At 37.6% G+C, this 20,078-nt stretch overlaps 1 protein-coding gene and 1 pseudogene across 2 annotated transcripts in view; both read right to left on the reverse strand.

The window, feature by feature from the left end:
• The window catches only part of NR6A1 (nuclear receptor subfamily 6 group A member 1), a 216,229-nt gene that overhangs the window by 194,191 nt on the left and 1,960 nt on the right, over positions 1–20,078 (reverse strand). The gene's annotated exons all lie outside the window — the stretch shown is intronic.
• LOC102998415 (60S ribosomal protein L6-like) lies at positions 1,093–2,217 on the reverse strand (annotated as a pseudogene).

The following is a 20,078-nucleotide window of genomic DNA, read 5'->3' on the forward strand; positions in this document are numbered from 1 at the left end:
TGACAGCCATCCTGACAGGTGTGAGACGATACTTCATTGTAGTTTTGATTTGCATTTCCCTGATGATTAGCGATGTTGAGCATCTTCTCATGTGCCTGTTGGCTGGCTCCCCATTTTCAACATGTTTAGCATGGCATGGAAGGCCTTAAATCATAGAAATAGGGAATTCCCTGGCAGTCCAGTGGTTAAGACTCCGAGCTTTCACTGCCAAGGGCCCGGGTCTGATCCCTGGTCGGGGAACTGAGATCCCACGGGCCACATGGCACCGCCAAAAAAAAAAAAAAAAAAAATCATAGAAATAAGCAAGTCCAACATTTGAAAAGCTACTTTTTAGAACCTTCTTTTCCTTGACTCATCATGAAGTTTGAAAAGGGTAAAACATCAATTCCTATTTCCAAACTCTTAACTCTTTATACAGAGATTAAAATGTCTATACCCACTCTGATGTTAAAGCAATTTCCTTATGTTGAGACATCAATAAAGTGATACACTAGGGAGGCAAGACACCTGAACACTAGCCTTACTCTGGTACTAATAAGCCATTTGTGTAATGCTGAGGGATCTATTCTCTCTGTGCTCCATTTTCTCTTCAGTAAAATGAGAAAGTCTGGCCAATTTTCTTAGTATTTTTTCAGCTCTAAAGTCTATGAATTTTTCAAAAGTTGGCAGTTGTGTATACTAGGGGATACAGAGGACATAACGTTAACACTTGAGGAACCCTTAAGAGGTTGCCAAGATTCTTAGATTTTTTTTTTTTTTTAACTAGAAGAAACCTTATAAATCATCCCTAATCTCTTCCATCCCAGTCTAGCCCCCATGTTACAGAAGGAAGAAATTGTGTAAAGGGAGTAACATCTGTAATATCTCTCTGCCTTAAATGATAATCATGGTCCTAAAGGCTTTGGCATTTTCCCAATGTAAAAATGGCAACAATAATAGTACATACATGTCACAGGGCTGCGGAGAGGATTAAATGAAATAAAAAAAATTTAAAGCACTCAAGAGAATACCTGGTTTAGTAAAGGTTAGCCATTATTATTATTTTTTTTTTTTAGATGGACCGGTTATTCAATTAGGTTCTTTGTAAGAAGTTTAGAACACTATTTTGTGAGGATAAATTCCATTTGTAAGAGCAAGCACAGAGTGGAGGTAGCCCTGGAGCTGAGGAACAGCTTTGTTTCTTCATAGAATTTGTGAGTCCACAGCTTTCTGATCAACCTTGCGCTGCTCTGTAATCTCATATTTCTCTCTGTGGGTCGAAGATCTCACCTTCCTGGTGCCTGGGCTTACACAGCTTCTTCTTCTTGAAGTAAACATCAGTAAGATGTTCTAGGATTTTTCACACCACTGATATCAATTTTGATGGAGGTGGCAATGACAAATTTCTGGTGTTCTGCAGAGAACTCGATTGAGGGACAGAGGCCCAGCCACAAGTAGCAAGCCACTGCTCAGCTGCTTCAGAAAGATGACCCTCTTGCCTCCGTGGCGCCCAGTGAAGCAGATCAGAATGGTCCCAGGAGTGATGTCAGCACGCAGTTTTCTCACATGCTTACTGAAGGGTTTTTTGCCATGACTTAACAGCTTTCCAGGCACATTTTCAGTAGGATAATACCTAGGCACTTTGCGAAGTTAACCACTCGGGTACCACCATTCTTGTCACCACCAACTGGTTTTGTGACAGTAGCAAGGACCATCACCTTCTTTTTCTTTTCAACCTTGGATTTAGCTACTGAATACTTCATCTTGTACAAGGCCTTTCTGGAATACATAACCAATCAGGAACACTGGCCAATTCCTCTGACCAAGACAGGGTTTCAGCTGCAGTGGGGCTTCCCCTTCTTAACCGTTTTAACCTTGCCACCAGCATCAGCCTTTTTTTTTTTTCCTTTTAATTTTTATCGGAGTATGGTTGCTTTACAATGTTGTGTACAACACTGTACAACAAAATGAAACAGCCATACACACATAGATATCCCCTCCCTTTTGGACTTCCCTCCCATTTAGGTTACCACAGTGCATTAGGTAGAGTTCCCTGAGCTATACAGTATGTTCCCATCAGTTGTCTAATTTTTACATAGTATCAATAATGTATATGTGTCAATCCCAGTCTCCCAATTCCTCCCACCCCACCCCTTTCCCCCTTGGTATCCATACATTTGTTCTCTACACATCAGCCTTCTTCGCTTCACATTTTTTCTCTTTAGTATCTGGCTTCTCAGCTTTTCCACTGCCATCTTGTAAGATAAGAAAATGGAGTTAGCCATTATTATCATAGTTGGGAAAGTCATTCTGATTTTCACCCTCCAAGCCACAAATATAAGTATACTTGTGAAACAGACTTCTTTTTTTTTTTTTAATTTATTTTATTTATTTATTTTTGGCTGCTCTGGGTCTTCGTTGCTGCGCACAAGCCCCCTCCAGCCGCAGCAAGCAGGGGCCACTCTTCACCGTGGCACGCGGACTTCTCATTGCGGTGGCCTCTCCCGTTGCACAGCATGGGCCCCGGGCGCGCGGGCCTCAGCAGTTGCGGCACGCGGGCTCAGCAGCCATGGCTCGCAGGCTCCAGAGCGCAGGCTCAGCAGCTGCGGCGCACGGGCCCAGCCGCTCTGCGGCACGTGGGATCCTCCCAGACCAGGGCCCGAACCCGTGTCCCCTGCATTGGCAGGTGGACTCCCAACCACTGCGCCATCAGGGAAGCCCAGACTTCTTGATTAAAAAACATAAACCACTTTGCAGCAGCTCTAGAGAAACTGTTCCACTCTGTGCACACACAGAGAATAGGACCTTTTATTAAGTCATCACTCAGTGCTATTATTGAGATGTTGGCTTCTTGATGAAGCTACAGCATTCATGTGAAAACTGACCTCTGGGTCAACCATTCAGATCTCAGATCACCAGACCAAGGAAATAAATGACTGAGGCATGTTTAAGAGCTACAGATACTAGTCTACCCTGCCCAACTAAAATCATACTCTACTTGTATAATACATGCATCCTTTTAATTTTTGATACCTGTTATAAGGTCTGTCAGCTTAGGGGTAAAGTTCATCTTCTAACATTATCATGCATTAGCATTAGCACAAACATAATGTAGCATTCTTACTTCCCAATATGTATCTCAAAACTAAGTGAAATACCAAAAATGTCAGGCTTCCAGAGTGGGGAACCATTACTTGGTATACAGCACTTCTCATCTGACTTTAGCAATCCTGTTTCTGCATATGCTTCACATTCCTGAATAAGTCAAAGTGACGATATTTTTAGAATATTAACTAATGATGTCAAGATGAGAAGAGTGTACTCATAAGGTCAACAAGGCAGACTGAAATACAAGCTGACCTGGAAATTGAAGTTGTGTAGACATACTGGTTGCTTACAGTCACTACCATATTACAGTCTTCATGTTTTCAGTTCACGATATTCGTTTTTTAACTTGTTCCACATAGTATTAAGTAGCCTAATGTTATTTTGCTTTATTTCCTAAAAGCCATTAAGTATTACAATTCCCTCCCATTCCACACAGAGACCTACTTCTGTGTCACATGCCCAGGGCCAGCACTGCCTCCCTGTTTGCAAGGACATGTCCTAAATCCCACAACAGCATCCTTCTCCAACACCACTAATTGGTTTTCGACTTCATTCTTTTCCTTGGAAACACAAAAAGGTATCTTTAAAAAAAAAATGGTCAGGGACTTCCCTGGTGCCGCAGGGGTTAAGAATCCACCTGCCAATGCAGGGGACCCGGGTTCGAGCCCTGGTCCGGGAAGATCCCGCGTGCCGTGGAGCAACTAAGCCCGTGCGCCACAACTACTGAGCCTGCACTCTAGAGCCCGTGAGCTACAACTACTGAGTCTGCGCGCCTAGAGCCCGCGCTCCGCAACAAAAGAAGCCACCGCAATGAGAAGCACGTGCACTGCAACAAAGAGTAGACCCCGCTCGACGCAACTAGAGAAAGTCCACACGCAGCAATGAAGACCCAATGCAACCAAAAATAAATAAGTAAATAAAATTAAAATAAAATAAATTTTTAAATGGCCAGTTAAAAAAAAAAGTTTAGAATTTAAACAAGCAATTTTCAAGGGGCACACCTGTCCCCATGCCTAAAAATGGAGGCGGCATTAACTCTGAAGTGTGGTTTTAATTTTTGCATCTGCCATTAAAGCAATGTCTTCTAAATACTAGACTCCTTAAGGTACAAATGACCCTTAGGATCCTCCTCTATCAGAATATGGTGCTGAGATTCCAAGAGTGTGAGGCCTAGAGTCAAACAGCCTATATTTGAATACCATCTCTCCCATTTACCAGGCCAAGTCACACAACTGCTCTCAGTTTTCTCATCTGCAAAATGACAGTAATAATGTAACTCTCCTTATAAGACTGCTACACATAATTAGTACACGGTAAGAACACAATAAATTTCAATTTAAGAAAAAAGACAAATGCTTAACTACAAGATTTTTAGAGAAAGATAATGATCACAAACTAAGTACTAATTATACTAATTTTGCACATGAATAGAGTTGCTAAATCACAATTCAGCTAAGAAATTGGTTTGGGACAAATTTTTTTCCTTTCAACAGGAAGAACACAAATACTTCATGCTCTAATCAAGAGAGACATTAGGTTTTTGTTTATGATTTAGAATTTAAAGTGGTAAAATTCTAAATAGAGCATATGAGCTAGATAATAAAATTTCAAACCCTTGTTCTAAAGTCTCCATTACTTCACACCAGGGCATGCTGACAAATCTTACCCTGGGATAAGCTCTGGGTTGAAACCCTGGGTTCAAAGTGTCAAAGAACAGTGAATCATACAGTTTAGCTTATGCCAAGTATTAGAAAAATTTTATTGAAGTATCAATTATACCAAGTTTGGCCTGCCATACACTACACCAGTCTGGCCTCTAGGATTAGAAAACTATTAGGAATAGGTTTCACAAGATGATTTATCAAGAATCCACAGTAAATGTTCAAAGATATAACCTAGCACAGACAAAGTACAATATAATAGACAGGAAAATCAATTCACGGGGACTTCCCTGGTAGCGCAGTGGTTAAGAATGTGCCTGCCAGTGCAGGGGACACGGGTTCAAGCCCTGGTCCGGGAAGATCCCACATGCCGCAGAGCAGTTAAGCCTGTGCACCACAACTACTGAGCCTGCGCTCTAGAACCCGCAAGCCACAACTACTGAGCCCTCATGCCACAACTACTGAGGCCCGCGCGCCTAGAGCCCGTGCTCTGCAAACAGGAGAAGTCACCGCAATGAGAAGCACGTGCACCACAAGGAAGAGTAGCCCCCACTCACCGCAACTAGAGAAAGCCCGCGCACAGCAACGAAAACCCAGTGCAGCCAAAAATAAATTAAATAAATAAATTTATTTTTTAAAAAAAGATTTCTGCCAAATTAAGATCAACAGTTAGCACAGCAGCATTTTCAAGAATGTTCAGTTTGTCTCTATCCCAGCTCTCTGCTGCTCCTGCAGCTGGAAAGAGCCAGGGCAGAGAGGGGACCTCTGCTGGTGGAAAAACACAGTCTGCTCTGGGCTGCAGGTAATGGGGGAAGAGATGGGGTACAGGAAAAGGGAGAAAAGAAAAGGGTAAAAAATGACAGGGTAGCAATTTAGAAGAAGGAAACTGACAACAAATTCTGTAAGTTCTACAAATTAGATTCAGCAAATTGATTTTTGTTGAATTGAATATTGGGTAAAGTGGATATACGGCAAACTAGTTTCAATGACTTGGATTTCGGTGAACTGGCTTGCTTACCCATGAAGTAGGTATATTAACATTACTTACAGATAAGGAAATTGAGAAATGTTAAATAACCTTCGTACAGTAACACAGCTACACTCCAGGTTCTTCACACACTACATCAATTCATTCTCCAGTAACTTGTGTGGTGATTCTACATCCTTTCAGCACCACTGCCCTCCAAAAAAATGAAGAAAGTAGGAGAGACAGGCTTTAAACCCAGGTCCAACTAGAGCTCATGCCCTAACACACCTAATTAATCACTACATCATAATAATAGTTCTCTGAAATAATTTTAAATTGCCACCCATACCAATGCAGTTTGTCTACCATACTACAATAACTATTTATTCTACCCTCTTCTGCAAAAATTTGTATCTGCTGTTCAGAGGTTGAGTGGCACTGCTGCTGCCAGACTAAACTAGAATACTTTCAAGGCAAAAGTCAAGATTGTAGAGACATTATTACTTTATTTAGGCTGGACAACCTTATTACTCATATGATTTCAGATCAAATTTTGCACAACTGAAATTGCTTGAGAACCCGTACTACCATCTTTAGGGATCCCACACTGACAATCCTTGATGTGTGTGTACATACACATACACACACACACACAGGTATATAATTTTATGATCAATTATTTTGGTCAAAGTGTAGGCTAGCCTCATTAAGTAAATGTAAAAACTAAAATAATCCTAAAGTCTATACAATCTATATAAGACATTAGTGCTTGCTCAAACTGTTTGCCTTACTACTGGGGTCTTCAGGGATTTATCACATTTATGATGCTAGGAGAAATGTCTTATCTCACCTACTGACACATAAAACTTGACTTTTCTTGTAGCAACATTTTCAACTTTCCTCCTATCAATAAGATAGTAGTTCAAGGCTCTCTAAACAACTGAAAATATATTTTGCTCTTTTTGGTAAGCAGAAAAATTCTCTACTCATACATCTCATGATACAGCCCAAATACAAAGCATTTTTGCCTCAGTATAATCAGGAACTTTTACTAACAAAGTTCCCACTCCTGTAAAATATTTTAAGAATGAATTAAACTGTTACTTTTAAAAAGCATTAAACATTTATTCTGATTTTGAACACTGGGTTCAAAAATCTCTTTATATTAAGATGGGGAAAAGAAAGATCTTTTAAGCAAACTGACACTTTGAAAAACATCACCCTACCTTAAACCTCTTCAAATACATATTTCAAATGCTCAACGAAGAAATGACACAGCTAATTTTTTTTTGTCCATTCCAGGCTTCTCTTCTGCACTTTAAAAGTGCCTCTTATTAATTATTTCTATCTTCAACGTACACCCAAGGCTACCCTTAATGTTTTAGCAAACAGAATATGATTCTTCCTAACCTCCTGTGAAAACAACAAGGACTATAAATTTAACTCAAGACAGCTTTTGTGGTTCAGTTAGATTCAAGGTCATCTCAAGGCTTTTAATTACTAACCAGGATTTGAGGAGGTCTGCAATTGGTATAGTCCAGGGAAAGAGCAGCTGGCTTATTCACTTTCTTATTAAAGAGCCTTATAAAAACTGTGTCTTGGCAAATTGCAAACTCTCTTACCACCAGTGGTGAACACAAAGAAGCAGAGCAAATGATCTTCAAACATTTGTGCTTACTCTCAATCAACCTCAACTTTTAAAATTACTAGAAGACTCTTAAATCTTAATTTCAGCAAGTATGATTTATGATTTAATTCAAAATTTGTAGATAGCCAGACTCTGAAAATATTTGTTTCCATTCTGAAACCAGCCCTGTTAAAAATTATGAATGCCCTTCAAATTAGCATAAAATTTATTTAGGTTTTTCACTATCAAACGCTGTGCAGAGTCAGTGTTTCAGCCACTGAAGAAGCCATGCAGATTATGCAGATATCTAAAGGAATGTAAGTTTAACTTCTCTCTCCATGTACTTAATTTCCAATCAAATTCAGTTTTAAGTTTTAGGACATATTCAAGACTTTGAGGAAGTTGATATAGTTGTATTTGAAGACAGAGAGACACACACCCCCCACCCCCCAATCCATCCTCCTGAAATTTTTAGAGGCAACCAGAGAAGGCTCCAGAGTGTCTTTGTGACCCATTCACCCATGATCTATAAGAGAAAGAAGGCAGCCTCAGAAGGGTCCTTAAGCACTGCTCTGACCAGGCTGGAGATACTGGGGCGGGGGGTGGAAGGCAATGTGCATGGGGGGCCTGGTGCCAGAAATCTAAAAGATTCAGAGGACAAAAGGCATTGGGAATGACTTCACATATCCCTCCATAACATGAGAACAGAGGAAACAGCCTACCAGTGTCTCAATTCTATCTCAAGCATGAGGCATTTATTAAAAAAATAGTAATAAGTCCTAGACGTTAGTATACAAGATATCTTAGTGTAAATTAAACTGGTTGTTGGCGATGGTACACCGAGGTAGATACATACTTCTAAACATTTATCCCCCCAAAAATAAGCCAAAATAAAAGAAAGCACAAGATAGTCTGAGCAGTATTGTTATACCAGTGAGAAACCAAAAACTATCTTAATGTCCAACAGTGAAAAACAGTGGGCTGTCATATAGCTATTAAAAGTTTTAAATAAGTTAATGTTGAATCAGTAAAGTTTATAACATGAGAAAAAGGCTTAAAATTAAACAAAAAGCATAAAACATAATGGTGTATACTGTATGATCACAACAATACGCAAAAAAACTAGGATTTGAAGAAAGTCTAGAAGAAAACATAAGAAAATGCTAATAAAAGTTGCTTGGAGACAAGATTATAGGTAATTTTCCCTTCAGTTTCCATATTTTCTACAGTGATTATACATTTCTAATTTTAAAATCATTAGATTCCTAAACAGCTCACACCTAAGGAACCTAAGGGCCACAGGCAATTCAAGCACAGAACTCAGAGATCACACCATTTAAAATCTAAATACAAGATACAGCTAAATCCCTCCTGCTTGTATGCAAGCACTTCCAACTGTGTTCCCCAGGAAGCGTCCCTTAGACAACGCTCTAAACTTGCTTTCCAAACACGGCACTGGAAACACTGGGTATCCTTCAGCCAGGAGCCCTATCTATGCTCCTGAAACTAGCTTTGGAGAATAAATTTACAGTATTTCACACACTTCATATTACCCATAGATGCTCAGTAACTGTTTTTTTATTAATGGGCACACTATATGAAAAGCAAACTTACTTTGAAATATTTTTAAAAGGCTCATGGCAGATAGTACATTTTATCTTCAAATGTTAAATGCATTTTTTCATCACAGTAGTACTTTCAGTAACTGCTCGCCAGCAGTTAGCTCTGAATTCCAGCCAGCCCAACTATCTTTCAGATTTAATCTGTCAGCAAGTAAGGGAATATTTTTTTGTGGGAAAGCAATTGTAATTTCCCACATTAGGTGATTGATTAAGTTCTCTCCCCTAAAAGGCTGATTGGTTTCCTGGTGCCAGTAAAATGATTGATGAATATTTCAACTGCAGCTCCCTTGCTAACCCCCCTCTACCCCTCCCCCATACATTGCCGCCCCTTTCCTGCTGGGTTCCCTTTTTCCAGACCAACAGCATTTAAGGAGGTTTTGCAATTTTCCTTAATGAATTCAAGTTCTCAAACTCAGAGCATCTGATCTTAAGAAGATAGGACTCCTCTCAATGCTGAATGATTTTTGCAGATAAAAATTCCTTTACAAGGAATGAGAGAAAACTCTGAAATGAACTATGGGTTTGACTCAATGAATGAAAATGTACTTACAAAAGAAAAGTGTGGCACTGAGGGGGCGGGGCTATAAATGAGAAGAAAAGTGATCATGTTAAAAAGAAAAAAACAAATGAAAACTCTACATTGAATTTCGAGTTTACATTACAAATTATCATAATGTCATAACTTTAACTGCAAACATTTCTATGCGGCAGACCCCGAGAACAGAATTTACATGTAAATTATGTGATCCTACAGACTTTAAAGCAGCCAGGTATTCTAAAATTTAAACAGGGAAACAATGTATGGTAAGCATTAAGGAATGTAAATATTCTTTGAGGGATTATTGAACAGTATCTGAAATCAAAATCATCCCAATGAATCTGGGCTGTGAGTACCATAGTTATTTGCTTTAGGCAGGGCTTTCCTAAATTGCAACTTCCTGTTTTACCCAATTCATTTCATCATAAAGCTGGAATTCCTTCAGGGATTATCTAATTTAGCTCCTTCATTTTATACGTGGACTCACAGAGACATGCCTTTATAAGAGAGCTAGAATGAGAACCCAGGCAAAACCTAGGCACATCAACTATTTCCTGAGCCTCATACCTCCTCAAATAATGTGGTTGGCCTCCTCTCGCAAGTCCTTTCCTGCTCAAACTACATTGCTACCATAATCTATTAACCCCCACTGCCACATCAGTCTCACCATCTCCTTGCTAGGAAATCACTATCTATATTTTACAAGCTTTAGACAACTGGTTCTTATATTTCCATTTTCAAAAGGTCATATCAACCTTAGATTGGTCCTCCTCTTTTTCATATAGCCCGTTTTTTTTTAATAAATTTATTTATTTATTCATTAAATTTTGGCTGCATTGGGTCTTCGCTGCTGCACGCAGGCTTTCTCTAGTTGCAGTGAGCGGGGGCTACTCTTTGTTGCGGGGCGCAGGCTTCTCATTGTGGTGGCTTCTCTTATTGCAGAGCACAGGCTCTAGGCACGCTGGCTTCAGTAGTTGTGGCACACGGGCTTCAGTAGTCGTGGCTCGCGGGCTCTAGAGCGCAGGCTCAGTAGTTGTGGCGCACGGGCTTAGTTGCTCCGCGGCATGTGGAATCTTCCCGGACCAGGGCTCGAACCTGTGTCCCCTGCATTGGCAGGTGGATTCTTAACCACTGCGCCACCAGGGAAGCCCTTAGCCAGCTTTTGTGTGGCAGAAATAAAAAAGGTATAGGGGACAAAGGCCATCTTTTTCCTAAACCACATTCCCCAACATAGTCAAGCAAACAGCCAGGGGTTTATTGGCCATCACATCTTAATCTGGTGTATCTGGTCACTTTAGGTATAATGAGAGCTACATTTCCAAACAGAAATGTAGCTATATTCTGGTTCCAGGAGGGCCTGTCAAACCTTGGATTTAGCTTCAACACACGGCTTGACTTACATACTGGCCCCAATTTTCTCAAGTGACTGAAAAGCACATTCCCTTCCCTTATATTTTGCAGACTTTCTCTGACTACCAGCAAAGAACTCAGACTCAAAGGGCTCTGATTAAAGCAAAAGACTCAAGATTCCTGACCTGACCGTTCTTTCATTCGTCCATTCATTCAACATTCATGAAACACCAATTCCTTGTGTTTTTAGTGCTGACGCTACAGATACAAGATATGGTATCCCTGCCTTGAATGACTCAAAACTCCTTCTTTCCTTAGCACCCAAGGATTATCTCTGATTCTGCAAAATTATTTTCTGCTCAGTTATTTTCTGGTCGGCTTATTAAAGCTAACATGAGAGAAAGAAAAAAGTCACTTGCAACTCTAAGGGTGGATCTCTGTGACTCTCTAATCTATTGGGAGTTGAGTTCTGGGCCGCCTCAATAACTATAAATGGCCTGGATTCACAAGTGTCTGATTTGAGGCAGACACCATGCTTGGCACTCTACAGACTTTGTCAGGAATCCTAATAACCCTACCCTCAATTTCAGAAACATTATAGTATGTGGGGAGAAGGGGAGTGGAAGGAGAGATTAAACCTAGGAAACAAATGATTAATGGTGTTACTAACTGTAAAATCTAGGGCTTAACCTCTGTGGGCTTCAGTTTTCACATCTGTAAAATGGAGATGATAATAGAACACCTACCTCACAGGGTTATGAGAATAAAGTGAGTTAATATATGTAAGGTGCTTAGAATATTATATAATAACAACTATATAAATGTTAGCTGCTATTATTATTCAATGAGAACACTAAAGTTCAGAGAAGTCAAGTGACAAAGTCACATAGTTGTGATCTTTGTTCTGCCACACTCCAGAGTCCCTGCTCTTTCCCTCTCACACTATCTAACCAAAATCCTTCCTCCTTTGCTGAGACTACTACTGCGGCTTCCAAAAAACAAAGCCCTCTGAATAGATATCAGTGGGGGGTTTCCCCCAGGTGGTTTATTATCCTGCTAAAAAGGCATTTTGGAGGAAGGGCTGTAAGGCTAGAGAGAAGCCTCCTAACAGGTTAGATTTCGAGAGTACAGCAAAAATATGGAAGAAAAAAAACAAATCTGCCTCAGTTATTAAGCTTAGTAATTAGCACGATTTAACTCATCTGACACTTGAAATAATATCCAAGCATTAAAATGAAAAAGGAAAGGCATCTTCTCATTACTAAGCTGCCCCCCCACCCCGCCCAGAGAACACAAAAATGCTTTGAAAGGTACATTACGTGAAACTCCAAGAACATCAAGATAACTAGAGAGCTCTCAGGAAGGTAGCCCAAATATCACACTGATCGTTCATCATCCACCAATCTTCATCTTAAGTTCTGATCCAGTTACTCCTTACTGTTACTCACATTGTTCTGTGACATTTCTTCTGCCAGCAAGCTCACTACAGAATGAATTCTACCTAGCAACTACCCTAAGGAGTAAATCCCTAACCCTTTAACAACACAGTAATTGACTTACACTAAAATGTTACTCACACTAGGAAAGGGTATTCTTAACACCAGAAGAGGAGATACTTCTCCTATACAGACTTTATTACCACCTCTCTCAGTGCAAACCAGGTTAAAGGAAAACCAATCTACAAATTGACTTTGCCAAAATCACAACTTTAGAAGCCAAACATGTCTACTGAAAGCAAACAAGCAAACTATTCTTTTCTTTTATGTTCATAATTTTGGGTTCTTTTACTTATTTTTTTTTAATTGAAGTATAGCTGATTTACAATGTTGTGTTAATTTCTGCGGTACAGCTAAGTGATTCAGTTATACATCCATATATACATTCTTTTTTTAATATTCTTTTCCATTATGGTTTATCACAACTATTCTTGATGGAAGTTTTAAAAAGCAAGATAGGATTTTTATCTCATAAATATTTAATTTTTATAGCAATGATTCTTATCAAGTAATAAAGTATTTTTGTGTTGTCAGATTTATTTCCAATTATAAATCCACCCTTGGTGAGGAAACAGGTTCTATTGGAAAATTTCTAACACAAATAATTAAGTTAAGCAACAGGTTTCATGTAGCAGGTAACAAAAGCCTTATCAGAGAACTCAGTGACATGAACTTCATTTAGTCTCAAGTAAAGAAAACTTAAAATGATATGAACTTATTTTCATTTTTTTTCTCCATAGCCCCTTTACAGAGTTTTTAAAAAGAAAGAAAAAACCCAAAATAACTAAGTTCTAATAACAGTATTTAGTAAAGTCACCATTTTCTTATACATTAAGTCGGTCCATTTAGAAAAAAGAGGTTCTCCCATTACTTTGGTCTGAGCGGTCTTAGGAGCCCTTTTACACACTTAAAAATTATTGAGGACCCCAAGAGCTAATGTTTACATGGGTTATATCTATTGCTGTTTACCACAGTATGAAATTTTTTTAAATATCTATTAATTCATTTAAAAGTAACAACACATTACATGTTAATATAAATAACCTACTTTTATGAAAAATAACTATAATTTCCAACAAAACAACAAGATTGATGAGAAGAGTGGCACTGTTTTATATTTTTGCTGATCTCTTTAATATCTAGTTTAATTCTGGCAGCTAGATACTCCTATATGCTTCTGCATTCAGTATGCTGTGATATACTGTTTTGGTTGAAGTATATGCGGAAAATCTGGCCTCACGTAGATTTATAATTGGAAAAGAAGTATGTCCTAATTAAAATAATTGTGGGTATTTTCCTTTGATAATACACCAAAACTCAGTAAGTGGTGGTTTCTTAAAGAGGTTAGTTCAATGTGAAATCTAAAACCATATCAATGAACTTTGTGTACTCTGTTACGTTAAAATCCATTGGTCTCTCTGGCGTTTTGAACACATCTTTTCCCCATTCAGAATTTTGTCACATCATACAAAGGATAATATGGAACATTCTCCTTCACTGAAATATGATCTTCAAAATGTTGACACATTTCCTTATGTAATATCAAAAAAATCACATTTATCAATAATATCACCACTGGGCTCATCAGAAAAGGCTTAAAGTATTGGGAAGCTGTCAAGCTCAAAGTGGTAGGTGCAAGTTTTCCAAAATTCTAATTGTCACTTGAAAGTTCAAATTTTATTCACCATCAACAAACACTGTCAGTTTTCCCTGGCCTAACAGGCTCACTGTTCATTTTCCAAAACATGATCTGCCAAATACCCAAGTCTGAATATGGTTTGTCAATTGTTCTTTCAAGTAAAAATTGTGTTCCATGAAAAAAGCAGCCAGTTCAGCTCACAACATAATTGCACAAGCACTTTTCCTTAAAAAAAACTATTCTATTTCGGTATGCAGCAGAAATGCGTTGTGTGTACTTGCCATTTCCTCACATAGAATATCAAAAACATGTGTACTCAAGGGTAGAGATTTAATAAAATTAATCACTTTTACTGCTTCATCCAGGACATTCTTCAGTGAAAATAGCTTTTTTTTTTAAATACAAGTACGTGGAGTTAAAGAATACAATTACTAGTACAGTATGGTGCCTTGATTTCTGCTGAGGTGCCAACAATTTTTACCCACCATTGTTTCTGCAGTATCAATGCAAATTTCAACACGGTTAAAAAAAAAAAAAAAAAGGCAAATAATGCCAGCATTATTAGAAAAATAATTCTGACCTCAAGAACTTCCAGAAGGGTTTCAGGGACCCCACCCCAAAGAGGTTCATGGACCACACTTTGAAAATCACTGGTTTACACAATACAGTAAATTAACAAATTTAAGGACTCAGTAAGTAGGAAGATATTAAGTCAGAAATGATCTAGTAACAAATGAATGATAAAAAGATACAATCCAACTGCATACTATTTCATTAATCACTTACAAGTTTTAAAAGGCAAGAGATGAGGAAGCAAGATAAAAAATGTATAAGGCTTCACATGTCCTCTTTTTTTCTTTTGTGAGAGGAAAACTAAATTGCATAAATTGGAGTTAACTGTGATAAAAAGAACACTGTATCATACAGTAGAGCATAAGAAAGTAACAAAAAAAAATCAAGACTGAATCTTCAATCCTTCTAAGGCAGTACAGCTTCAAGATTGAAATGAATGCATGAATTAATTTTTCAAATGAAAACTAACACAAGTTAATGTAGTCCTCCCCCACCCCCCCAGGTCACTGAATCAGTATGTCCTTCATTTTGGCACAGATTTGTTACTGGAATGTTTCCTGAGTCTTAAACTATGAAATTATACCTCTGGACTCAAAGGAAGTATTACAGGCATTTTAAAAAATCTGTTTAATTAATTATGTCCTTTTTCAAACAATGGTTTTAAAGGGAAAAATTAAGAACACAGAAATTTTGACACTACAATGATGGGATGGAAGAGCAAGCATTCACAGACCTCTGAAATGCTTTTATAGACAGATAAAAAATTCCCTGATACTATGAAATATAAGGAGTTGGAAATAAAGAGTTGAGAAGGCTATCTACCTCTTCCACATGAAGAATTTAGTTGTGCATTTCTCTCTCTCAAAATTATAATTCTTGAGCATATTTTCTAAAAAACTACAAATTGTTTCCAATGCAAATAGTTGTTCAAGCAGGTATCTATGTTTGATATATCCTTTGCTAATATCACCACTGCCATTCCAATGTGCTATAGCTTATTACTCAAACAATTCCCTCTATCATTATTACCAATTTCTCTTTATGATTTCTCACTCTGAGATGAGAGCAAAATCACTACTCTGGTTCAAACCACCCACAGAGTGTATCTTCAAATCAATTGCCCGGATTTGTTTCCAGAATACATTACATGTTGCTGCCTAGGGAATTGGTTTTGGAAACATTATACTTGGCAGCTGACTTATCAACAGTGCCCGTAGAATTGACACCAACCTAAAGGCCAGAGTCCGTCCAGAAAATAGAAAAATATGCTGCTACTGCCATCTGTGGTTTATGCTTGAATAGCTTCTCCCATGTAAACAAACTGAAAGGTGTACGGTTTGCAATTAAGATCCAAAGACTTCATCATTTGAAGATACTTTTTAAAATTAACTCTTAATATAACAAACTGTACAGTTTATTAAGTATATGACATAAGAATTTGTGATTCTCTATTTGAACTTATTAATATAATGTTAATGGAGAAACCACAACTACTTTGAATGAAAATTTTTCCATTGCATAAAGGCTAACTTTTGTTTTCCCCAAACACACATTCCTAAAGAAATTCAAAACACTTGCGTGCCTCCTGTGGACTTATAATAAGGATAATTTCTCTTTTGAAATAGTGATTGTCAATACTAAAACATCCCCCCAATTTTTAAAGCAAAAAATGTATTTTTAAGGAAATTCAGGAATTTTCTATTTAGACATGAGAGTTTGCGCCCTTCAAGATAAATTTTAAAGATTCAATTATCCCTATAATTTTTTTCCTAAGAACAACTTTCAAGATGCAAATGAAGCCTCAAAGTAGACTATTTTCGCAACTTATTTTCTCTCAGTTTGCTTTCTCAAATGACAACCACTATAGCTTAGGGATCAAAAGATTTGGTGCCGCTGGGGGTGGGGAAAAAAGCAATTCAGGTCCCCGGCAGCCAGATGAGGAAATCCTGGTTCGCTCCCCAACTAAATCACTGTTAATTAGAATTACCAGGTTACATAGTAAAGTCTTATTTAAATAATCGTAAACAAAAAAAAAATGTGTTTCTTGAAAAGCTGTTCTCTGCAGGCTACTGTTTAACAGCAGGTAGTAAGGGAAGAATGAAATAAAGTAGGAAATGTTTTAATCTTTCAAGTAAAGTTTTCTACTTATAGTTATTTCTAAACCACACTGAAAAGGCAGGTTAGCCACCTCACAATGGTTTTCTTCTAATTTTCCATTATCTGAGGTCTAACAGTCTTATCTTTTTCATAAAGACAAGCCATGGTGGAAAACAAGCAAAAAATAGAAGACTGGGCCTGATTCTTGGAATACTGTATATCAAAGTTAATCCAGAGTTTGTTTTTTTTGTTTTTTAATATAAGAATAAGTTCAGACGAATCTGAATCTTCGGCTCTAACAGGGACGCAACAACCGAAAAAGAATTACCTGCTCAGTACTTCTTGCTGACTTTAAATAATGCTGGTATTTCTGAACCCTAGTTATCGATCAAAGGCATCCGTAAACCCTTAAGAAACTACCTGAACCAGGAAAAAGTTGACCTTAAGAATACAAAAGTTTGAAAGAAAACGTTTTCTTTCACAACTTGTTGGTCTCAGAAATACTTTCGAAGTATTACAAAGAGTTGGGTATATTAGATCACTACCTGTGTGGACATATTCAATAGCTACCTTCTATTTAAAATTGTTTCAAAGACTCTTTTATTCTTTGCTGAAATGCAAGATTTATCTGTTGATTCAGAACTTTTGATTTTTCTGACTGTGAACCTTTTTCACATATAAGATGACTGGTTCACACAAAATAAGGCATTTTTATTGTCCTACTTTAATAGAGTAGATTTGACCAACAACGTAAAATTTACTCATAAGTGGCATCTTCCCAAATTTAACTTTCAACCTAATTATATAAATGGAAAAAATACTTAAATGGAAAATGTCATTTAACTTGGCTACAACACAAAAGTATACAAGAACCAAAAATTATGACAAGGCCCTGAAGACCTACATGAGCTTGCTGAAAATAAAGTCTCCTAATGTGGAAGGAGCTATCCTGGCTTTTGAAATTCTGAAGCCAAAAGCTACCATCTGAATACAATTCATTAATGGGCCAATTTATTCAACACAAACCAATAAATACCCACCTAGTTATAAAAACAAAGTGATGGTGTCTTAATACAGGATGAAACTCACAAATACAGCCCCAGGCCCCAGAACACACAAGTATCATTAGCAATTTAAAGCCATCTTGCACAACAGGCACTAGAAGTGGTATGGAAACTTCCTTTACCAATATCATACTTGCAGTTGGCATTTCTACCCTCCAATCTCCACTAACCTAAACCTAGATATTTAAACCTTTGCTCCACAACCCCAGGAAAAAGTGGAAAAATTTGAGAAACCAAGAAATTATGAATAAAATACAGAATACATGATTTGGGCATATTTTAGGAAATTTACCAGCAGTTTTTTCATTAGCTCATCTCCCTCCTCCCCCTCGCTAACTCCCTTTCACATGCTAATTCATGCAGTACACACACACACACATACACTTTTGCTATAGAATTCAGAATGATTTATGGATTAGGAACATGTCATGTTCATATTCTGATTACATGAAACAAATGCTCAGAAAGAAGATAATGGATGGTAAATATGAGATTGGAAATGTGGTCATTTCACACCTCAGCTGCTCAAAATCACCAATGAATCTGTTCATTGTTGCCTTTCACTGTTCTTTGGAGGTCACAGAACCTACTAAAAAAACACCTGTTTGCTGTTTTACTAAAGAACAACAGTACTATAGTATGTTTTTTCTTAATGGAAGTAGAAAATTCTGAGGTGACTCAGAACTAACTTGATCTTTAAAGTCACAGAACTGAAAAGTTAGATTGTCATGGAAAACATCTGCTAATGTATTTTCAGGGATAAACATTCGGATGCTATGGTCTTAGCAGAAAAAGGGCATGATGTTATATAGTGAACTCCCCAATTCCTCTAAAGTGTAATTATATAAAACATGCCTTTAATTACTTAGAGTGGCTTATTATCTTCCTTTGCTTGAAATATTTAAAAGTCTACTCCCTTATTCTCTTAAAATAAAATGAACAAGTGCAATATTCAGCATATATTTCCTCAAATCATTCATCTTCCTTTAAAATTATGACTAAGTGAGTTCATGTTTGTCATCAAAACCTAAAAGCAACAACTGAAAATATCTAGCGCAGTCAGCACAGGGAATTCCTGGAAGGGTGATGGTGCATCAAAAGGCTAGCAACTCTATTGCAATAGAATAATAAAAACCATTAAAACCATTTAAAGGACTGTAAATTCAGCATCAATGGCATTTCTGGCAGGAAGACACTTCTAAAATTCCACCTCCAGTTTATTTCTTCATGACACAAACCAAAAGACCTATCTAGATAGCTATCTATTGCAAATAGTTCATACAAAATAGAAATCAGTCGCTAGGATAAAAAGCCAGGAGAATTCATTTTCTCTGCTTGGAATCTAAGCAGTTTCATTTACTTTTGGAGAAAAATATTAATTAGTAAGTGAATGAGAAAAAAAAAAAAGTCCCACCATTCCAAAGATAAACTTTTTTTCTTTTTTGGTAATTCTTCTGTGAGCAAGTTACGTTATAAGAGATAATGAACACAGATTGTTAAACAGTAGACAATGCTCATTTTTACACTAGAAAATAAAACTTCCCACAACAGTCTAATGTTTCACATATTTTCTTTAAAGCCCATCAAACTGCCAAAATCCCATTCTGTTTTCAACAAAAAGGAAATATTTGTAGCACTAAATTGGACTGATGCCACCTTAGCCTAAATGTATTGCTTGATAACATTCTTTTAAATGGTCCAGACCGATTGAGGAAATGAGGCTGTGAAAGGGAAATTTGATTAAGACTTAAAATTACCACTGAGTTCTTTAAAATGTACTAATGAATAATTAATAGCAAATGCAGTTCCTAGGCTTCCCTTACAACAATATTCTCAAGTAGAATTGAAAGTACTGTCTGTAGTACAATCCATCAGCTATGTGTCGCACAGGTGGATACAGGAAGTATAGACACACAGAAAGGCATTATGAAAATACACACACTAATATGGGCCATAATATAGATCTGGGACTTGGGTAAAAAATCAGCATGATAAATTTTACATCACGATTTACAACTTTAACACACTAACACCAACCAAATCGCCTCTTAAAACGTTACAAGTCAAAAGCACTAAAGAAATCCTTTGTTCCTATGATACTGTCTCCTTCTACCCTAACTGGATTCCAGCCTCCTCCTTTGTGACACGGGATTTTATTGATCTCAAACATGTTCACATTCAGAAATTAGTCTCCAAAGACATCCCAAGGGACTGCCAGCCACCTAGATACCACACATCACAGACATCTCAGAAAAGGACAAGAGCTTTGAAAACATATCACTATTTGGTCAGCAACATTAAGTGAAGTTAAGCAGGCTCTCTTCGAAACAGACTTTTCCCTTAACTAGTAAAAAAAA

This window comes from Balaenoptera acutorostrata, chromosome 6 (assembly GCF_949987535.1).
Source record: "Balaenoptera acutorostrata chromosome 6, mBalAcu1.1, whole genome shotgun sequence".
Lineage (NCBI taxonomy): Eukaryota > Metazoa > Chordata > Mammalia > Artiodactyla > Balaenopteridae > Balaenoptera > Balaenoptera acutorostrata.